The sequence below is a fragment of the Chinchilla lanigera genome, unplaced genomic scaffold (genome assembly GCF_000276665.1).
Source record: "Chinchilla lanigera isolate Chin_1 unplaced genomic scaffold, ChiLan1.0 scaffold00129, whole genome shotgun sequence".
NCBI lineage: Eukaryota > Metazoa > Chordata > Mammalia > Rodentia > Chinchillidae > Chinchilla > Chinchilla lanigera.
The window spans coordinates 1,853,406-1,872,463 of NW_004955530.1; the positions used below are offsets into that span (position 1 = coordinate 1,853,406).

The 19,058-nt window shown below is 42.1% G+C and overlaps 1 long non-coding RNA gene across 1 annotated transcript in view; it reads right to left on the reverse strand.

The window, feature by feature from the left end:
• The window catches only part of LOC102008027, a 98,058-nt gene that overhangs the window by 40,620 nt on the left and 38,380 nt on the right, over positions 1 to 19,058 (reverse strand). The window contains exon 4 of the long non-coding RNA XR_001232002.1: positions 9,205 to 9,259. This is a non-coding gene — a long non-coding RNA (uncharacterized LOC102008027). The remainder of the gene's footprint in view (positions 1 to 9,204; positions 9,260 to 19,058) is intronic.

Genomic DNA, 19,058 nt, shown 5'->3' on the forward strand with positions numbered 1-19,058 from the left:
TAAAATTAAGAAAAAAAAAGGTATCAGTCATATAGGGGTAGACTAATGACTTCATTCAACTGTAGTTACTTTCTTCCTAAGACCCCTCTCTCCAAATACAGTGGTCCTTCAGTTCATGAACATAAGTTGCTCTATGATTTTTTTTTCTTTTGGGACATCGTTTCACGTGTCATTCAGGCTGCCTTAAACTCACTATGTAGCTTAAGCTGGGCTCAAACTCATGGCAATCTTCCTGCCTCAGCCTCCTGAGTGTTGGGATTACAAGTGTGCACCACCACACCCAGCTTGTTCTACAGTTTTGGAAAAGAAGGCCAGGTTTGTGCTTGTGTGGGAAAGATGACCACAGTTGTGTTTGCCATACAAATGTAGAGTTTGCAGACAAAACAAAATTCTGCCAAATGCTTCTGTTTGTGAACCAAATTGTTTGCAAACAAAAGTGTTCATGAACTGAGGCATCACTATAGCCAAACTGGGGATTTGGGGTTCAACGCATGAACTGGGGGTGCAGTACAGTTCAGTCAGTCTATCACAATATGTATCCCTGAGATAGACGGATGGGCAGGCAGACAGACTAGGGTGAAAGATTACCTAAATTCATTATATTTACCTCAGTTAATGAAACTTAAGGAAGCTGCTACTGACAATTTCCCTTTTAATAGCTATGCTTTCCTCAACCAAAACCTCTAATTTTATCAGTCAGGTTTTCAAAAACTAATCTTCCTCAATTGTTTTTAATGAGTATATGAGTCTAAATTACAAAGTAGTAAAGTCAGTTCTAAGATTTCATTATGTGATTTACACAATGTGATGGAAATTATGATTATGCGCATTTTATATTCTTCATCTTCATATCTATATATCATAAATCTCTCCTATCTGGAATAAGTATTCTATAATCATAAAAATTAGGCCTTAACATGTTTCAGAGATGAAATCAAGAACTTTATCTTCCAAAATTTTAATAAAAGGCAAATTTCTTTTTAAAAACCAAAATCTTACATTTAAAATTATCTAAGGAGAAAAATGGTATTCTCAAACCCTTTTCACTGGTCTAATTTCGAGTAATAAAAAAAGTCAATTTTGATCCATATTGTGCACTGGAGCCATCCTATTTCCATTTTATAGTCAACTGGATAAATTTCCTTCCATTCTCCCCCTCAGAACTTTGTCCTTTTGAGGCAGGCAAATGACTTTGCCCAGCGGTGCCATCTCTGCCCTAGCAATCTGCTTCGGTCCTGTGCTGGCAGCCAGAACGACCTCGCGCTGTGGACTCAGGCTCCGTGTGTGTGGCTGTGCAGGGGTGGCCCGTCCGCCTGCACTGCTCTTCCATCTTTGATCAGTAACCTTGTCACTGGTTCTCTGTTGCAGCTTTAACTGTTTTACTCCTTTCAAACCACTTGAGGGAAAACAAAAACAAGGTCCATGAAGAATAGTCTTTCTAGTCTTTGCTGCTGGCCTATAAGTGTTTCAATTTCTTTCCTGTAAAGCATTTTTGGTTTAAGAAGTTCTACCTCCTTGCCCAGCCTAGACAAATCAAGATCAAGGCCCACTGGCTGTCCTACAGGAGTGATCTGCTGAGGCCCTTAGGTATCACAGGAGACAACCCCAGGGCTGAAAATCAGGACCAGTCCTAATCCTATTGCATCCTGGCTAGAGACTTGGGATCATCACTAAGCCATTCTGTGATACAGTTTCTTCACTTAGAATAAAATGCAGTTGACTGTAATACCTACTTTTCAGTGTTATTTTATGGATTAAATAAATTAGTGTACATAGAAGCTCCTTGAGAAGTATCTTACTCTGTCTTCACTGCTGTAACAAAATGACAAAGATTGGGTATTTCATAAAGAGAAGTTCTGAGTGAATGAGAGCATGGAGTTGACATCAATTCCTGGTGAGGGTCTCGTGGTGGACATCATTGCATTGCAAAAGCAGGCATGAAAAAAATAGGTCTCTGAGCAAGACAGGAAGGGAGAGAACAAACTGAGGAAACCGCAGCCATTTTATAACTTGTTCTGGTAGTAGTCAATCCAGTTTCACAAAAGCAAGAACTTAACCCTCTTGGGAAAAGCACTAACATCCTTAGTGACTTGGTCACCTCTTTAAAGTTCCATCTGCCGAGACCACAGCACTGGGCCAAGATACAGAACAGTGTGTGTGGGGACCACATACATAAAAGGCAAGAACAGTGCTTTTTGTCTGGTGTAATAAATGTCTCTTTAAAAAGAACAAGGGCAGCAAAGCAGCACGGGGAGCAGATGCATGCAATAAGTGGAGCTCCGCGTGGAGGAACAGCCTGGATGAGAAGGATGACCACTGCTCAGCTCTTGTGCACGGCTGCATCTCAGAAGACACCCAGTGTTGCCACAGCTCTTGATGTTTCCAAGAAAAGCTAGAAACCATGATGATTTATATGTAAATCTTCCAATTTTTAAATGTTGACAACTATTTTTTAAAAGCTGTATGAGTGAACAGAACAGTACTTGTCTACTAGCCAAATGGGTCCTGCTTGTCTCCAATGTGGTCTACCATGTACCACATACACTGGTGGCCCTAGGAAAGGAAAGAAAACACAGTGTGCAGTGCACCGCCCTGAGCCCTCTGAGAAAGTATGTGTGCCTGGCTGTGGGGTTACCATCTGCTTCACTACCGCACTGCCGCAGAGCTGCCTCGCCCCTTCCTGGGCTGTTCCTAGCCAGTGACGGATGGGGTCCTTCTGCCAAAAGGTCTGGCCATGTCACCCCAATTTGGAACAACAACTCTAAGGGCCATGCTCTCTCCACAGTGCTTCTCGGTGTCAGTGAGTCAGCTGCTGGGTTTGCATGAGAGACTGACTTCCTGCTCTGCCCACTCCCGTTTCCTTCTTTTCACAGGTGATGATCCCAAGACCGCTCCTACGGAACATCCTCGTACACTAAATTTCATCTCAGAACTGGATTCCTGGGTGATATAACATGCTACCCAGTCCTTGATCTCCCAGAACAGTCTGTATGATGAGCCAAGTAGGCAAATGATTCCAGTGTCATGTGAGAAGAGTTAGGACAGACACAAACAAAAGCTATGAGAAGGGAGGAGAAGGGTAGCAACTCAACCAAGGAGGCTCAAATTAAGTCTTCCTGGAGTGGACAATCTCCAGGTGACATTTAAAGATTTTTAAGCAATAGCCAGATAAAGAAGGAGGAACTGATTTTTTAGGCAAAGGAAACAATAAAATCAATAGCTGATGAATAACCAAGAAACAGAGACCCGAGCCAGTATGGAGAACCACAAGCAGTTTGGTACTAAAAGAACTCTAACTGTAATTTGGAGATTGGCATGAATAAAGGTGGGGAGGAAAGTTTTATCTTAAAAATGTGGCCTTGACTCAGGCTGTGATGTGGACTGAAGATCTTTTCCTTCTAACTCACTGTACATTTATTTTCTCTTTCCTCCAACAGACTTTCTATACCAGTCATTCATGAAGCTTAATTATTCATTCAAGGCATGCCAGTTAAAGTTTCATCTCCTATCATAATTAAAAATCTAGACATGACCATCTAACTGAACATCTCCACTCGAATGGCTCATAGGAACCACAGACTCCTCATAAACAGCAGGTTCATTACCTGATTCTCCTGCATCTCATCCTCCTGAATTTTCTTTCCTGGTGAATATTACACTGCCACTCCAGTTGCTCAAGCCAGAGCCCGGGGCATCAGTCTTGAATCCCTTCTCTTCCTCCCTCTTTGAGTTCCATCTTTCAGTGTATCTCTATAAATAATCAAAACTTGATATACTTTGCATCACTCCACATCTACAGCGACTTCTTCGGCTCAGTAAAGTCTCTTAACAAACGGCTAAGTTGCTTCCAGGCTTAACCTCAAGTGCATTCGCAAAACAACTAGAAGATTAATTTTTCCCAAACACACTTGATCAGCCAAGCCGTAAAGTCCTCTAGGAGTCCCCATTACCTGACCACTGATTTCACCTTCTGCTTCCTCCACACTACATTATTCTGAGCTCTTCTAGCTCTTTCTGCTCTCTCTTGCTTCTAGAACTTGCACATATAATCTGACACATCTTTCCCTGGTTGTCTCTCCTCCCTTTTCTTTTTCCTGGTAACACCTATTAATCATTTGCGGCTAAACTTAGGTGTTACATTCTCCAGGGAGTTTCTGTGACCCTCCCCCTATGATAAGCTAAGTGCCTTCTTTGTAATAATTTTATCATTGCGCCCATGGATCTGTACTTCTCTACTCTGGAAGCAACAGGAGAAGACAAGAGCATCTCTACTCATCCCCAAATTTCCAACACTTAGCACATCTATCACACAAATATTTTCTAAGTAAATAAATTAGTGAAACAGACTTTACTTCTAAATGCAAACTGTAATCATAGCATGGGTCACTGTTTCAAGAGGACACTTACTTTTGAGACCAGAAAACCGATTACAATAGGTATTAATGATCTAAACTAGGAAAGTAGTGTAGAAAGGGACAGAAAAGAAGCTAGAAGGAGAAACACAGTATCCTAGAGGTAAAATCAGAATTGGTGATTGGATATTGGGAACAACAGACTGTGGTGTGGAATGTCTGCTGGGTTTCTGACTTGGACACCAGGGCAATGGTACCTTACCTGAGGTACAGAGTACACGTGGAGGAGCAGTTTGGTGAAGGGTATAAAGATGATGAGTTCCAATGAATTTGTTCAAGGCACACTGAGGGGTGGCTCTTATGGGAGGTCCAAGAGGACTGATCTGGACACCAACATATGATATGGGGAGAAGGAAACACCATAAATGGGACAGCCCAGAGGGAGCAGTTAATGTAAGGAGGAGATCAACACAGTGCCTGAGGACACCAGCTTTGGTGCAGATCATGCTGGATCTCTGCCTTTTGTCCCTCCAGACTCTTTGCCACCTCTTTCCAGGAGACTAACCTTTCCTCACTGCACCAATGGGCTTCCCTGCCCTCTGGCTTTGCTTGGATTTAGTTCATGTGAAAGACCAGCAGAAGACAGGAAAAAGAATAATGAAATCATGTATTTATTCCCCAGCTCATTCCCTGCTTTGTACTGCATACAACTACCTGTCTAGGTCCCAAGGTCCCCCTCTCCCCTGCCAGGCCTCACTGTGGTAACACAGCCTAAGTGTTGCTAGTCTGGGGCACTGGTCCAGCCCTTGTTGCTTCTCCTAAACTACACACCTTTGTAAACAGCCCTATTACTGCAATCTTCTCAATTACCCAGCTTGAAAATGCCATTGGTTTCCTAAAGAGACCCTCAGTCATACAAAAAGAATCCTTGGAAAGAAGAGGTAGACCAACAAATCTGATAAAATAACTACATTTCTTAAGTAAACAGACTTCTTTGAAGGAATAATCCTTCAGATTATTATTATGGTAGTGAAATTTAAAGCACTTAGAACAAAGGAGTATGTGGTTGTTAGTTAAATGACTGCACTGGGAAATTAACTTGGAACCCCCAAATTAAATTTCAGTGAGGTATGGATCAAAAGGCTAAAAGTCTCTATATATTAGTCATCGTGGATGTCCATGGTGATGTGGTCTCATGTTGTAATATAAGAGCTAAGAATGGCAGAGGTGCAAATATGGTAAACTAGTTATGGTGGGCAGAACTGAGATGTGGAAAGCCAGGTAAAATTCTCAGTTCTTATTGCCAAGACCCTGGTTCAATTTCTAGTAGAAAGCAAGCAAGCAAGCAAGCAAGCAAGAAAGAGAGAGAGAAAAAAAGAAAGGGAGAGAAATAACAGGAAAGGCATAGGGAGAGAAAGGGACAGGGAGAAATAGGCAGGGGCTATAAACAACTGCGTATCAAATATCAAACACTGGAGTGTGTAGGATGGAAAAAAAAGGATGTACTCTTGTCAACTCAGAGGCAACCGATGTAATCAAAATAGAGCAAAAGCTATGCCAGAATGTTAAGGAAAATTCAGCCACCTGACCTACTGAAGCCACAAATAAGAAAACACCATAGATTTGGTTATATTAAAGATAGGATTTTGTCATACCCAAATATGGCCTCAACATTATTTTTGAACACATTACAGAGGAATGGTAGTCTCCCTCTAGGGCCTTCACATTATACACATTGGCCATGGCCAAGCCTAGCCTACTTTTGTTATATCCCTTCCCATGTGTGCATATTCTTGGTCATCTTTATTGTGCCACAATTGTGCCTCACTCCCTAAATAAACTCTATAAAATTGTTTTACTCGACTCGAGGCAGCTGTTGTAGTAATTACAAAGTCCTCCAGACCAGCTTGTTGCCAGCTTGTTTGGAGAAGTGGCTAGATTACAAATTTAATTTGTTTTTATATGATTTTGCCGATCAATCCTGCAAGAATGCAGGGGAAAAAATAGTAGGGGCCACTCAAGAACCATTAAAATGTCAACATGTTTGGAAAGAGGCCTGTTCATAATGTGAATATGAAATACTCCTGATGTTGATATTCAGGTCGCTAGAACTTGGCACTAATCAGGGCATTAGGACTCTGCATTATCAGTACAGCAAAGGAAGGCAACAGAGCCAGGGCTGCAGGCTGTGCGCTTTGCTTGTCTCAAGTCAACAATCTAAATCAAATCAAGAAAATTCTCAAATTTGGAATAATCCTCAAATTCATTGCTTCTACTGGGCATGGTGGTGCCTGCCTATAATCCCAGCACTGGAGAGGCTGAGGCAAGAGTATTGCTTTGAACTCCAGGCCAGCCTGGGGGGCATAGTGACTTCAGAGCCAGCCTGCACTAAAGAGTAAAACTTTGTTTCAAAACACAAAAAGTTCACTGATTCTCAACTCATTAATTTTTGGTAGAATGTTCCTGACAAAGTCACTTATCCATGCAGTCAACAGACACAAGCCCAGCACCTGCTCCTAGTAGGCAGCACTTACCGAAGCCCAAAGAGGAAGGCCCTTTCATCACCAGCTCCCAGGAATTCACACCAATCCTTGCCGTAAAAGCTGAGATCATTACCAGTAAGTCTTCTTGAGCCAAAGTCTGCTTCTGCACGACTTCCAGATATTTTTAGGGAGTGATTATACTTTTGTGCTGTCCACACGTACAGCATGCTTCTTTTAAGCAAGACAAACCAAGTTTGCTCAACTCCTTCTCATGCAACTTCATGTCCAGACTCCTCAGAACCCTATTCACACTCTTGTGTACACATTCAAGTTTGTCAAAGGCCCTTGTAAAGCAAGGAGACCAAACTGGGAAATATATCCCAGATGTTTCCTAGAAGGACCTGTACAATACTCTACTTTTACTAATGCAGCTACAATTCACTGGCTTTGGGGTGGTCGTGGATTGAATCCAGGGCCTTCATTTTGAGACAGGGTCACAAGTCCCCCGAGCTGGGCTCAAACTTGTTCTTCTGTTTCAGCCCCCCGAGTGCTGGGAGTATAAGCACATACCACCATACCCAGCTCATCAGTCTTTTTGAAAGCACCATTGTTTTCTATTAAGTGGGAATAGTCTTTGGAGTCAGACTCAAGTTTGTATTGACTGATGATTTTGTGATCTTGGGCAAGTTGCTTCAAATCTCCGAATAATAACTTCTTCTGTGAAGCAGAAATAATCATAGTTTCCTTACAATTTTTCATTAGTGTGAAAGTATATGACATATGCAAAGCCCTTAGCCTGTTACCAGATATACAGCAATGGCTTAGAAGTTATTAACAATGTCCATCTCATCACTTCTATGTTCACACCCATTGCTTTTTTTCCCACATAAATGGACACTAAATCCAGCACCACCAATCCAACATTTAAGGGATTTTTCTCCTTGAAACTTAAGGTCTCATGTTGACTATCCTAACAAGTCAGGTACTTTCATCTTCTCTTCCTAGTTGACTGAGATTTTCTCTCAATTTGCACCCTACTGCATGTCCCCTGGAGACCCAGTCCTGATCCAAGTCACTGATAATCCTGTAAACAAAGAACTAAGAACAAAGCCCAGTGACACCAAGACCTTCATGCAGGTTCCCACCTATTTCCACTTTCTTCAGCTGTTGAATGAGTTACAAGTGAGGCTCACTGCACTGACATCCGCACACAATCCTTCATCCTCCCACAAGAGCCAGAGAAAAGCCAGACCGGTACAGTTGTCTCTGGCACTCTCCAGACCATTTGGCCAGCAACTCTTCACAGGAAAAAATAATATCTGCCAAGATGTAATGAGTTTATATTACTGCCTGCTGCTTACTTCTAGTTACCTATGGGCTACCTCCTTAATAATCCAAAATACATCTCTTCTTCTCCGCCTCTTCTTTTTTTTTGTAGTGCTGGGAATTGAACCCTGGTCCGCATCGTGCAAGGTCTCTACCACTGCACTACATCCCAGCCTTTTGCCTTCTTTGTGGTTGGCAGAATAATGGTCCCCTAAATATGCCTATGTCCTGTTTGTAGAACCTGTGAATTTGCTACTTTAGGTGGAAAGAGGATTTTGCAATGAAAGTTAAGGATTTCGAGGTGAGAATATCCTGCATTATCCAGGCAGGCCCAGTCTAATCACAAAACATTAGAAACAGAGCACCTTTCCTCACTGTGGGCAGAGGAAAGTCAAGTTCTCCGAGAGAACTGCTGTGCTGCTGATTTAAAGGTACAGAGGAGCCACAAGCCAAGGTAAGTGGTAAGTCCTCAGAAGGAGCAAAACCCAGGAAGCAGGGTCTCCCCCAGAGCTCCAGGAGGGAAGAAAGCCCTACTCACACCCTGATTATAGCCCAGTATTGGCTTCTAACTTTCAAAATGGCAAGATGGCAAGTTTATGTTGTTTGAAGCCACAAGGTATATGGTGATGTGTTACAGCAGCCCAAGGAACTAGTACCTTCTTGTCATTCTCCTCTCTGTAAATTTACACTGGATTAACACAGATTTTGCTTCCAATTCACTTTTGGCCATTTGGGGTTTAATTTGGCCAAGCATAGGAGATCAGTACAGGACTGGAGAATGGTTGGAAAGTATCAGTTAATTTCCCAAGAATAAACATCGTCATGAATACAGATTGCAAAGTGACATCTCCACAGGAAAACTATTGTAATTACTCTAAGTGCATAATTTTATACATTTTCCCAAATCTAAAATTCATCTAGTTTCTACAGTCACACCTCTGATGTAATGCAATAAAGTGAGGTGTTACTAAATATATCCTATCCTTACAATAGGAATAATGTTACTGTGGCAGCTATGTTTGTGAGTCAGCTCTATCGCTTACCAGTTTTGTGACTTTCAACAGTTACTTCTGTCTTTTAGCACCTCCATTTTCATACCTGAAAAATAAGAACATTTGATGAGATAATCTGTAAGGTTTCTTTATTCCTCTAAATTGCTATGTTCTATCAGAGTACAGAAAAAAATTGTCTGTTTCCTTGCTGAAGGGTAAATTGATTGAAATGTAGCACTTCAATCCTTTGTTCATGCCAGCCCCTCGACATGAAATGCATTCTCTTTTATATTTTTTACCACTCACATCCCCAGCTAGTAAAACCCTACACTGCTTTCAAGACCCAAATCAAATGCCACTTCTCATGAAAACTTCCTTGATCACGGCATCAAGAGTTAATCTTGCTCGCGTGTGAAATACTCCAGCTCATTGCCTGCAGCGTTGTCTCAGACAGAGCTATTGTTCCCTTCTGTTGCACTGTCTTGCCTCGCTGACCAGACTGCAGCTTCCCCAGGATGAGTCCAGGGGCCTTGTTGTTTGGCAGCAGTGAGGGTTCGGTGAGAATCCCGCCTTTCCTCCTATTCTAAGGGGAGTGGTGTTCTACTCCAAGAAAGCGTCTTCTAATGCCTTCCCTTCCATCAAATCAGATTTAATGATATCCATTATCCCCATCTCTTTTTCTCTCTAACTTGAACTTCTCTTCCAGCCTCCACCCATCAGCAGCTCAGCTCTCTCATGAAAAACAGTTCTTCAGTACATCCATGCGCAAAACTAGCTGTGCACTTGAAACTTCTCTGGCAAGTTTCATGGAGAGGAGTTATTCACATCCATAGTCTCCACTTCACCTTCTCTTACTTATGCTTCTGTCCACTTCTGTCTGTTTCCACCCACCATTCCAACTGAACACACTTCCTTCAGGGACACCGACACCGTCCAGTCACAACGCACCGGCTGCACTTATCCATCGGGCAGCAGATCCTACTGTTGATTGTGACCGCATTCTCAAAATTCCTCTTCCATTGCCTTCCACAACACTGTCCTCCTCTTTCTGCCTAGGAGTTCTTCTAGTCTCCCAAGCCAGCTCACTCTCTGTTATCTTCCTCCTAAACACTTGCCTTCATAGGACTATGTGCCCTCTCCAAAACTTGGGCTACAAAGTCTCTCTGTCCTTCCCATCCCCAAAGCTCCAATTTTCATGTAAAAGACCAAAAATACACAAGCAGTGTCTCTGCTCTCCAGCAGTTCGTATGCCTAACATAAAAAAACAGAAGAATGAATCCTAAGATCATTTCAGATAGTGATACGTGCAACGAAAGAAAAAATTAATTGGAAGGAGGCACTTTAGAAAGGAGTTTAAGGAGGCATCCCTGCGGAGGTGACACTTGAACTGAGAAAAGCTCTGATGACAAGTCGGTTTTGAGAAGAGTTAAGGAAAAGCATTTGAGGCAGGGGGAATGAATGAGCGAAGAAGTCCTGATAAATCCTGTTCGGCTCCAGAGGAAGGCAGGAGGAGAATGGTATGTGAAGAGGTGGGGACAGAAGGCTGGGGTCTGATGCAAAGGCCCTTCAGGCCTAGATAAGGAATTTTAATGGCAGTCTAAGTGTTACTCTGGGTGGGTGTGACAGCCCTTTAGCTGGTCTTCCAGTGCACCCTTATAACGCTGTATATTCTTTAAAATGCAGGTCTGCTCTGATCACTTCCCCCCTTAAATATCTTCAGTGCCTTCTCATGCTTTTAGGAAAGTCCAGAATCCTCAAAAGGACCCCCAGGGACAGTCATGTTTGGTGTGGTCCCTGCCTAGGTCCAGCCCCATCCTTTGTCACCACACCGCCATCCTCCCAATAGCGCTGCAGGTGCTTTGAGTCCCCAGACACTTTGGGCTCCCCAGCAACCCTACACCAGGGCTGTCCAATGGAAAGGGATGGTGAGTCAGCTCCATGGCTTTTATACCTTCTAGAAGTCATGTTAAACGAAGAAAAAAAGTGAAATTAATTTTCAGAATAGATTTCATTTAGCCCAATATATCCAAAATGTTACCATTTGTGTAGGGTCGGCTTTTCTTACCGTGGGAATACCTAAGAAAATCAGCTTCATAAGGAAAGGGTTACTGTGCCCCATGGTTTCAGAGGCTCTGGTGCAGTCACGTGGCTATGTGGTTTGGGGCCTAAGGTGGCACAGTACACGGTGACAGGTGCAGGTAGCACAGCAGGCCTGTCAGCTTGTGATAGTTCAGAGGCAAAGTGAGAGGAAGGGGCTAGAGTTTCAGCAACCCCTTCAAGGGCACCTCAGTCCCCTAATTCTATTAACCCTCCCTCCTAAGAGGTCAACCACCTTCCATTAGCACTGCAGAGTGATGACCAGGCCCGGAGGACATTCCAGATTCAAACGATAGCACCACTTTAGTATCTTATCAATATGAAACCTTTACTATCTAATCTATGAAACATTTACTATCTAAGCAATAGCAAATATCATTTGTGATTTCTTGTTCTTTTCCATACTAAAACTTTGAAATCCTGAGTGTGTTGTATATTTGAGGTGCACCTTCCTTCACACCAGTACTATTTCAAGGACTCCATACACATTTGTGCCCCATAGTTACTGCATAAGCCAGAGCAGGGCTACACCTCAGCACATGCCATTCTCTCCCCCTGAATTTTCCTATCATCCTCTTCATCTCCCACCACTACGTATCACCAAATGTCAGCTACTCATCTGTCACAGATCAGAAAGGCCTCTCCTGACCCCACATCCAGGGAAGATCATCCTTGCGCTGGGTTCCAGGAGCTCACACTTCTGTTGCATAACCCTCACCTAGGTCATCATCAACCTGCACACTGCTACAGTCTCCATGAGGAGCATGTCTGTCTTGCCCAGGGCTACACCTACCAGAACAGCTGTCATAAAAATATTGTGAAGGATCTATCTGATGGAATAAATAGAAGGCAGCTCCAAAGATAATTGAAAACAGTTTCTCACACTACTAATTCCACCACAAAATCTGCTTAACAGTTGCTGCCTAGTTAACAGGACTGCATGCAGTGCACAGTATGCAGGACCGTCTGGTTGAGGAGCAAGGACCACAGAGACAGGAGCTCATACCAGCTCAGGGACACACAGCACACACCTGTTGCTTTTGTTGACTGATGTAAGTGATGTGTCTGTTACAAAATTCAAAAGGTACAGAAATGGAAAGGAAGTCCTTTTCTAGCTCTATTTCTGAGCTGTCCTCTCCCTGGTGACAACTGTTACTAGTTTTTCATATTTATTTTCCCCACCCTCTTCTCATGAAAATCACTGCACAGGCTAATATTTTTTAATTTTCTCAGTAATGTGAAGAATGAAAGAACCAATAACCCTTCCTTAGGAGAGACATCTTCCAGACTATTGTCTGCTCTTGGGTATGCTCTAGAGGATTCATGTATTTCTGTACTTTAATTAAAATGAGAAAGCAATAGAATTTAGAATCTGAATTCTTTCATCTAAGCAATTATCCTTACCAGGGGTCTTTTCTATTTAAATATTACTAATCATTAAAGAGAATAATAAAGTTCTTTATACTTAAGTATTTTTGACCTTGGAAGAAGTATTAAAATACCCAAGTCCATCCTCTGATGTGAGGCCTACATATTGGGTATTTTTGTGCCCATTTTTAAGACAAAAGAGTTGCATGCAAAATGCTTCGACAAAGGGTGAGAGGATGTGAGGTGAACACATCATGGATTTTTCCGTACATTCCATTACAGTATCCAATACCTCAACCCGTTGCATGTACCTTTCTGGGTCCAACAAAGCCTTAGCAGACTCTACAAAAGAGAAATCAAGGCAGAAAACAACAGAAGCTTGGGCCATTTGTCCTAGTCTTTCCTGTTCTCAGCTGCCTAATGTTTGCAACTCTGGTAGTAACATAACAGGCTTTAAAAAAAAAAAAAGAACCATAATTAGCCTTATCTCCTTTTATCATATTAAGAATGCAAATATGAAAATACACTATCAGTTAAATTCCTTTAAAAACTAATTTTAAGCCTTTCAGATGCTGCTGTTTGAAGGATACATTTTCATTTTTCATCGGGCATTTTAAAAAAGTAATTTAGCAATATGAATTAAGAACCCAAGAATATCAATTCTTTGAATATCTCTTAAGGAAATATTCCTAAACATGAAAATTTCAAGCATATAAAGATGTTCATTGCAGTATTTATAAAAGGAAATAATTATTAAATACCAAACAGGTAAAGCAGTAGTAGTATAATTTGAAGCGACAGTACTAAAATTATGAATTAATCTGTGACAAAGCTGATGACAATCTGTCGGACAAAATACCTGACACCCACAACTGAAATGAGGACAGATTTATTTTGGCTGATGGTTTTTAGAGATTCAGCCCCTGATCACCTGGCTCCAAGGTAAAAATGGCATGAAGTAAGTGTCTGCAGAGGAAAGCTAATCACATCATAGCTGCCAGGAAGCAGAGAGGGAAGGGAACAGCTGAGGGGGAAGTTACACCCTTCCAGGTCACGCTCCCAGTGACTGTCTACAACCAGGTCCCCTCCACAGCAAACCCAGCTGCTAAATTCTTTAGCGAAAGAATCCACAAATGAACATAGCACTTAGCTATCAACCACCGTCCAAAGCCCCACCTCTGAACACAAGGTCTTTGAAGAATATTCAAAATCTAAATCCAAAACAATATTATACAAGGCAGAAAATGATAAGGCTGGACACAGTGGCATATGGCTTGGAGGCTGAGCCAAGAGGATCTCAAGTTCAAAGCCAGTTGAGATTACATAGCAAAATTCTCTCCAAAAGAGAACTACCAGAATTATGTACTTAGTAGAAGATTAGGAGGAAATACAAACTTAAAGAGCCCCTAAGTCATTAGACCATGGGTAGTACTTTTACTATATCAAATACATTAATTAATGTATTTAAAAATGAAGGCTCATGTGGGAAAATGTAGCCAACAAAGTGAAAAGGAAATTCTGGGTATAGAGTTTCAGTTTTAGAGAGAATGGTCAGGGAGACATCACAGACAGAATGAGTTTGAGAAGAAACTTGGACCAAGTTTGGAGAGTTGGGGGAGAGGCTTGCCAGGCAGTGGGGATGCCCACGTGCAAAGACCCTGAGATAGGAAGGGGCTTGGGGTGGTCAAGGAACGAGGGGAAGTCAGCCCGGGGCAATCTGGAGGGCAGGAAGAAGGAAGCTCAAGAGGAAAAGGGGCCCAGGCTGCTTGGCGCCTTGTTTGCCATACAAGATCTTTAGTAGTTACCCTGAGGGAACGGCCTTTAGCATGTAGGCAGAAGACAGGGGACCAGAATGGTGTGAACTAACTTAGGCTGGAAAGCTTCCTTCCAGCTGCTCAGCTGAAAATGAAGGGAAAGGCTGATGGGTTAGGAGGTGATGGCTACAGTCCAGGCAACTGAGAAATGATGACTGGACTAGGAAATGAACAGCACAGGGAGTAAGAATTGGCTGCATTGTGGAATGTTTTGAATATAGAGCCAATAGGATTTACAATAAATAGGATACAACATGTCCAAAAAGTCTAGTCAAATTAATTAAACCAATGTGTTGACAGATATCACAGTCAATTTGAATAATGAAGTACTAGTGCACTTTTGTTATAAGGAATTGAATTTAAAAAGGGTAAATTCCAAGACGTCTATTAGAATACATGGAATGATTTTGATCATAAATTTATGACCGTTACTGGCGGCATATCATGATGTTATGGTACCTAATGGCACTACTGAAGCTCCTCCTGGCCCTAGCGACTCTATTTATAGTTATTATTATTTATAGTTAATTTTTATACAATGCTGCAATTCTTTTCCTCCTTACTCAGATTTTTAACTTGAAATTCACACTGATCTGCTAAGATGAAAAAGGCTCTCATAATTAAATTGCAAAGTTCTGTGACTTAGGTCCAACCAGACCTTTTGGGACATTACTCGCCCGTGACAGGGAGCACTTCTCCCTCCCTGCCACCCCTGCAGTGTGTCTGACCTCCAGCATCCTCACTTAGCCTCTTTCTGACCCTCCCGCCAAAGGTGACTGCTGAGACTGTGAGGTAACGTTGAGTTTACTTCTCCGGTTGGTGTGACATGGTGTATAGAAGCTTCTGTAAGGAGAAAGTTTTCTCTCCTCCTGTTGCTAGAGAGTCACCCCTCAGCTCACAAACAACCGGAAAAGTCATCCCACACTCTAAGACCTGAAACATCTCCACAGGCATATCTGCCAGGCAAATGGATGGTAGAAGTTAGAAATACTCAACCAGACAAAGAGCAACAATCTTCTGAATTCTTACTCTGAACATATGTAGCTAAGAGTTTCACTGTAGAGGAGGCATGACTTTTTCATCACCATCTGAAACTTCATGCTGTACAGTTTCTGCACATTTCTTATTATCTCTTCTACCAAGTAAGTCAAAAAGAGCCCACATCCTATGTAGCATATCTCTACCATGAATTGTATTACTTACATATTCCCTATATTGGTCCTTATGAATTTTTTACATAAAAGTGTTGACACAGAAATCAAATTGCAGACCTCATATAGACAAGGATCCTACCATTGTGTCTTTTCTGTCCTTTGCTAGACATACAAGAATAAGGTTCAATAATTATCATTCCTGTGCCCTTTATGGACATGAAGGGGAGTGCAGCACAGAATGAACACTTAGTTCCACATCCACATATAAAATGTCCCCCAAAAGTCTCATGTGTTTGGAGGGTGATTAGATCATGGGGGTGCTATATTCATCATTAGATTCATCCATGGCTGAGTTCAATAGCTGGATGTGCTGTGAGAAAGTGGGGCCTGGCTGATGTTGGCCACTGGTAGTGGCCTAGAAAAGTGTACTCTTGTCCTTGGCTCCTCCCTTCTCTCTCTGTCCTGGCTGTAGTATGGGGAACAATTCTCCTCCATTGTGCCACTTCTGCCTTGGAGCCAGCTGCCCACGAACTGAATCCACCGAAACCATGAGCCAAAATAAGCCTATTCTTTAAGTTGTGGAGGGTGGGAATTTTGTCCTTGTGATCGGAAAGTAATGAAGACATGTGCACAGCTGAATGAGCAAAGTGTGCATAACCCATTTACTTTCTCTTTCCTCAGATCTCTTTGGAGACCTGACATATGATCTGATATTCTTTTTCAGAATGTTTGCATGGAGATATCAAAAACCAATAAAACTAAAATGAGCTTGCAGATCAATACATGCAGGGAATGCATAAAACTCAAACAAGTTTAATTGAATGAGACAAATGGGATAACATGAACATGGTGCTCCCTGCTGACATGCAGGCTTTTCTTGATCCAGCTTGCTGGCCATGTGCTCTGTGATGGCTCTATTTAAATGATACAGGGCCTTCTTCTGTGCAGCCTGTGATAAAGTCATCTGACCCTCATTTGGTGAGAACATAACTCAGATATAGTCACTTATTAACTGGCTGTGTGTTCTCTCTTTAAAATAAAATCATCTATGACAAATAAAGTAACATGAAACAGACAAAAACACAAGCTCTGAAAGTATGTGACAGCTGCTAGTCAAGCTGATCTCAAATAACCCCAAAAGATCTTACCATTTGCTTATTATTACCATCAAAATGAAAACAAATTAAATTTTCTTTCTTTTTTTTTTTTTGGAAACAAGGGCTTGCTATGCAGTTTAGGCTGGACTTGTACTCACTGTGTAGCCCAGGCTGGCCTCGAACTCACAGCAATCCTCCGGCCTCAGCCTCAAGACTGTTGGGATTACAGATGTGCACCACCATGCCCAGCACAAATTAAATTCTTGCAGAGAACTTGAAGCCCTTTGAGAAAATGGCTGCAGACTTTCAAGGATCTTAAAACTAGTCCAAGAAATAGGAATGAGGTTGAAAGAGATCCTTTACTTAAAGTAAAAAAATCTGGATCAAAATCTCAGCCCTGAGTTTCACAGAGAAGGGGCCTAGGGTGCTTACCTTACAAACCTGCTAGAAAGATTAAATGAAACCAGTGATAAAATCATTTGTGATGTCATCACTGTAGCAAGTTAATAGATGCCCTAGCCACATATCCTGGAGAGCAGAACAGGGGAGAGGAAGCACAACCTCGTATCAGAGCACGGAGGCAGGTCTGTCTCAGGCACTTTCTTGTGCCTGGAGCAGAACGCCCAACACCCGCACTTAATGGAGAAGGGGTTTATTTTGGCTGGTGGTGTGTGGAGGAATCATTCCACAGTTGGCTCACTCTGCAGCAGGAAGGGCATGGTGGGAGGGTGTGGTGGAGAAAAGCCAGGGGGCAGAGAGAAGGGAGGAGCAGCGAGAGACAGGCACCCTCCAAACAGACCCACCTCCTAACAGCAGGTCAGCTGTGAATCACCCGGAGACTCATCCCTGGAGAACAGGGCCCCAAGATCTAACCACCTTCTAAACACACGAGGCTTTGGGGGACGCCCCAGATCTGAGCCATAACAAGGCACTGAGAAGAAAAGCCGAAATGTGTTGCGCGGTAAGCATCATGCCTAGGACTCTCTAGCCTTCTTGCATCCCAGCAGGTTGTTCAGGTTTTGCATAGAATTAGAAAAATACTGTTGGATAATTTTTAATGTCAATTACATATTGATTTACTCTATGTTTTTAAATAAAGACAACCTCTGCCCTGCCCTCCATTTTTATAAACAGAAAACATGAAAGACTTTTATTCCCAAAGTATTGATTTTTGGTAATAGTCTCATGCCCTGATCATGGTCATGTGTTAATGAAAGCATATTTGTTGAAACTGGTTACCTGATTTGAAACGCAAAACTTGAAAACTGCAAACATGCAAGCATGATTACAAATATGTAAAGCAGTGTTTTATACAGATGATCCTTATCAGCACAGAGGCCTACTGAAATCAATAAATGAAACAAATTCTGAAACAGATCCAGAAGTAAAGCAAATGAAGGTGCTAATTGTTCTTGGTTTGCTATGAAATATTTTCATTTTAATTGTAAGAGATAACTGTGGGAAAAAAAATATCAAAAGGCCTGCCCTGATCTATGTCCCATAATTATTTCTACCCAAGCATTTTGCAATTTTTACCTCCAGGCTCTGTGGCCATTCTTAGCTACTGAATGACATCACCTGTACGTCACTGCATATTAGGTTGAATTAATGAACTGCAGTCCCCAGCCTAGGTTGCTGGGAACACTCTTTGGCAGGTAGGGTTAGAGGGGATACGTGGTGGAGAGGAGCATTTCATGATTTTACCTAGGACAATGTCACTCACTGACTAAAGGACTGTGCTCTGCACACACGTAGGAGAGGCTTCATCCTAACATCCTACCCCTCATTGCAGCACTTAGACAGACAGCCACTGGCAGAAGAAAGGGTCCCCTTGAGAATGGGGAGACCATCCAGGGGAGGGGGCCACAGCAACTGTTTCAGCAAATCGGCAAAGGCAAGACTCAAATAGGAGCCCTGCGGTCGGAAGTAGATCTCTCATATCAGATCTAGTCAAGTAAGAGAAAAACAATGGAAAATATGAAGACAAGGCCTCATCAAAACTAGCATAGAAGATACCCTCAGCTATACCAAGTTGCTGAGGTCCCTGCTTTCCCAGGGAGGAGAAACTAGAGGTGAATACAGGAATTCAGAGGTCCTTTATGTATGGATTTAAAAATAGGTGCATAAACTGTGGTTTTCCTTAAGGAGTGGTTCAGTCATGTTCAGTATATTTTATCCTCTTTGAAGCCCCAAATTATAAATAAATAAAACCTATAGTTCTTGCCTTCTTTATGTCTGACTTTTATCAAAACTGATTGTCAAGATGGCCAAAATCAGGTAAGAAACATTTCTCTACGTGCTGTGCAAGTATATTTATGTGTGTGTGGTACATTATCACAGTATATTATATACAATATAGTATAGAGACAGAGTAT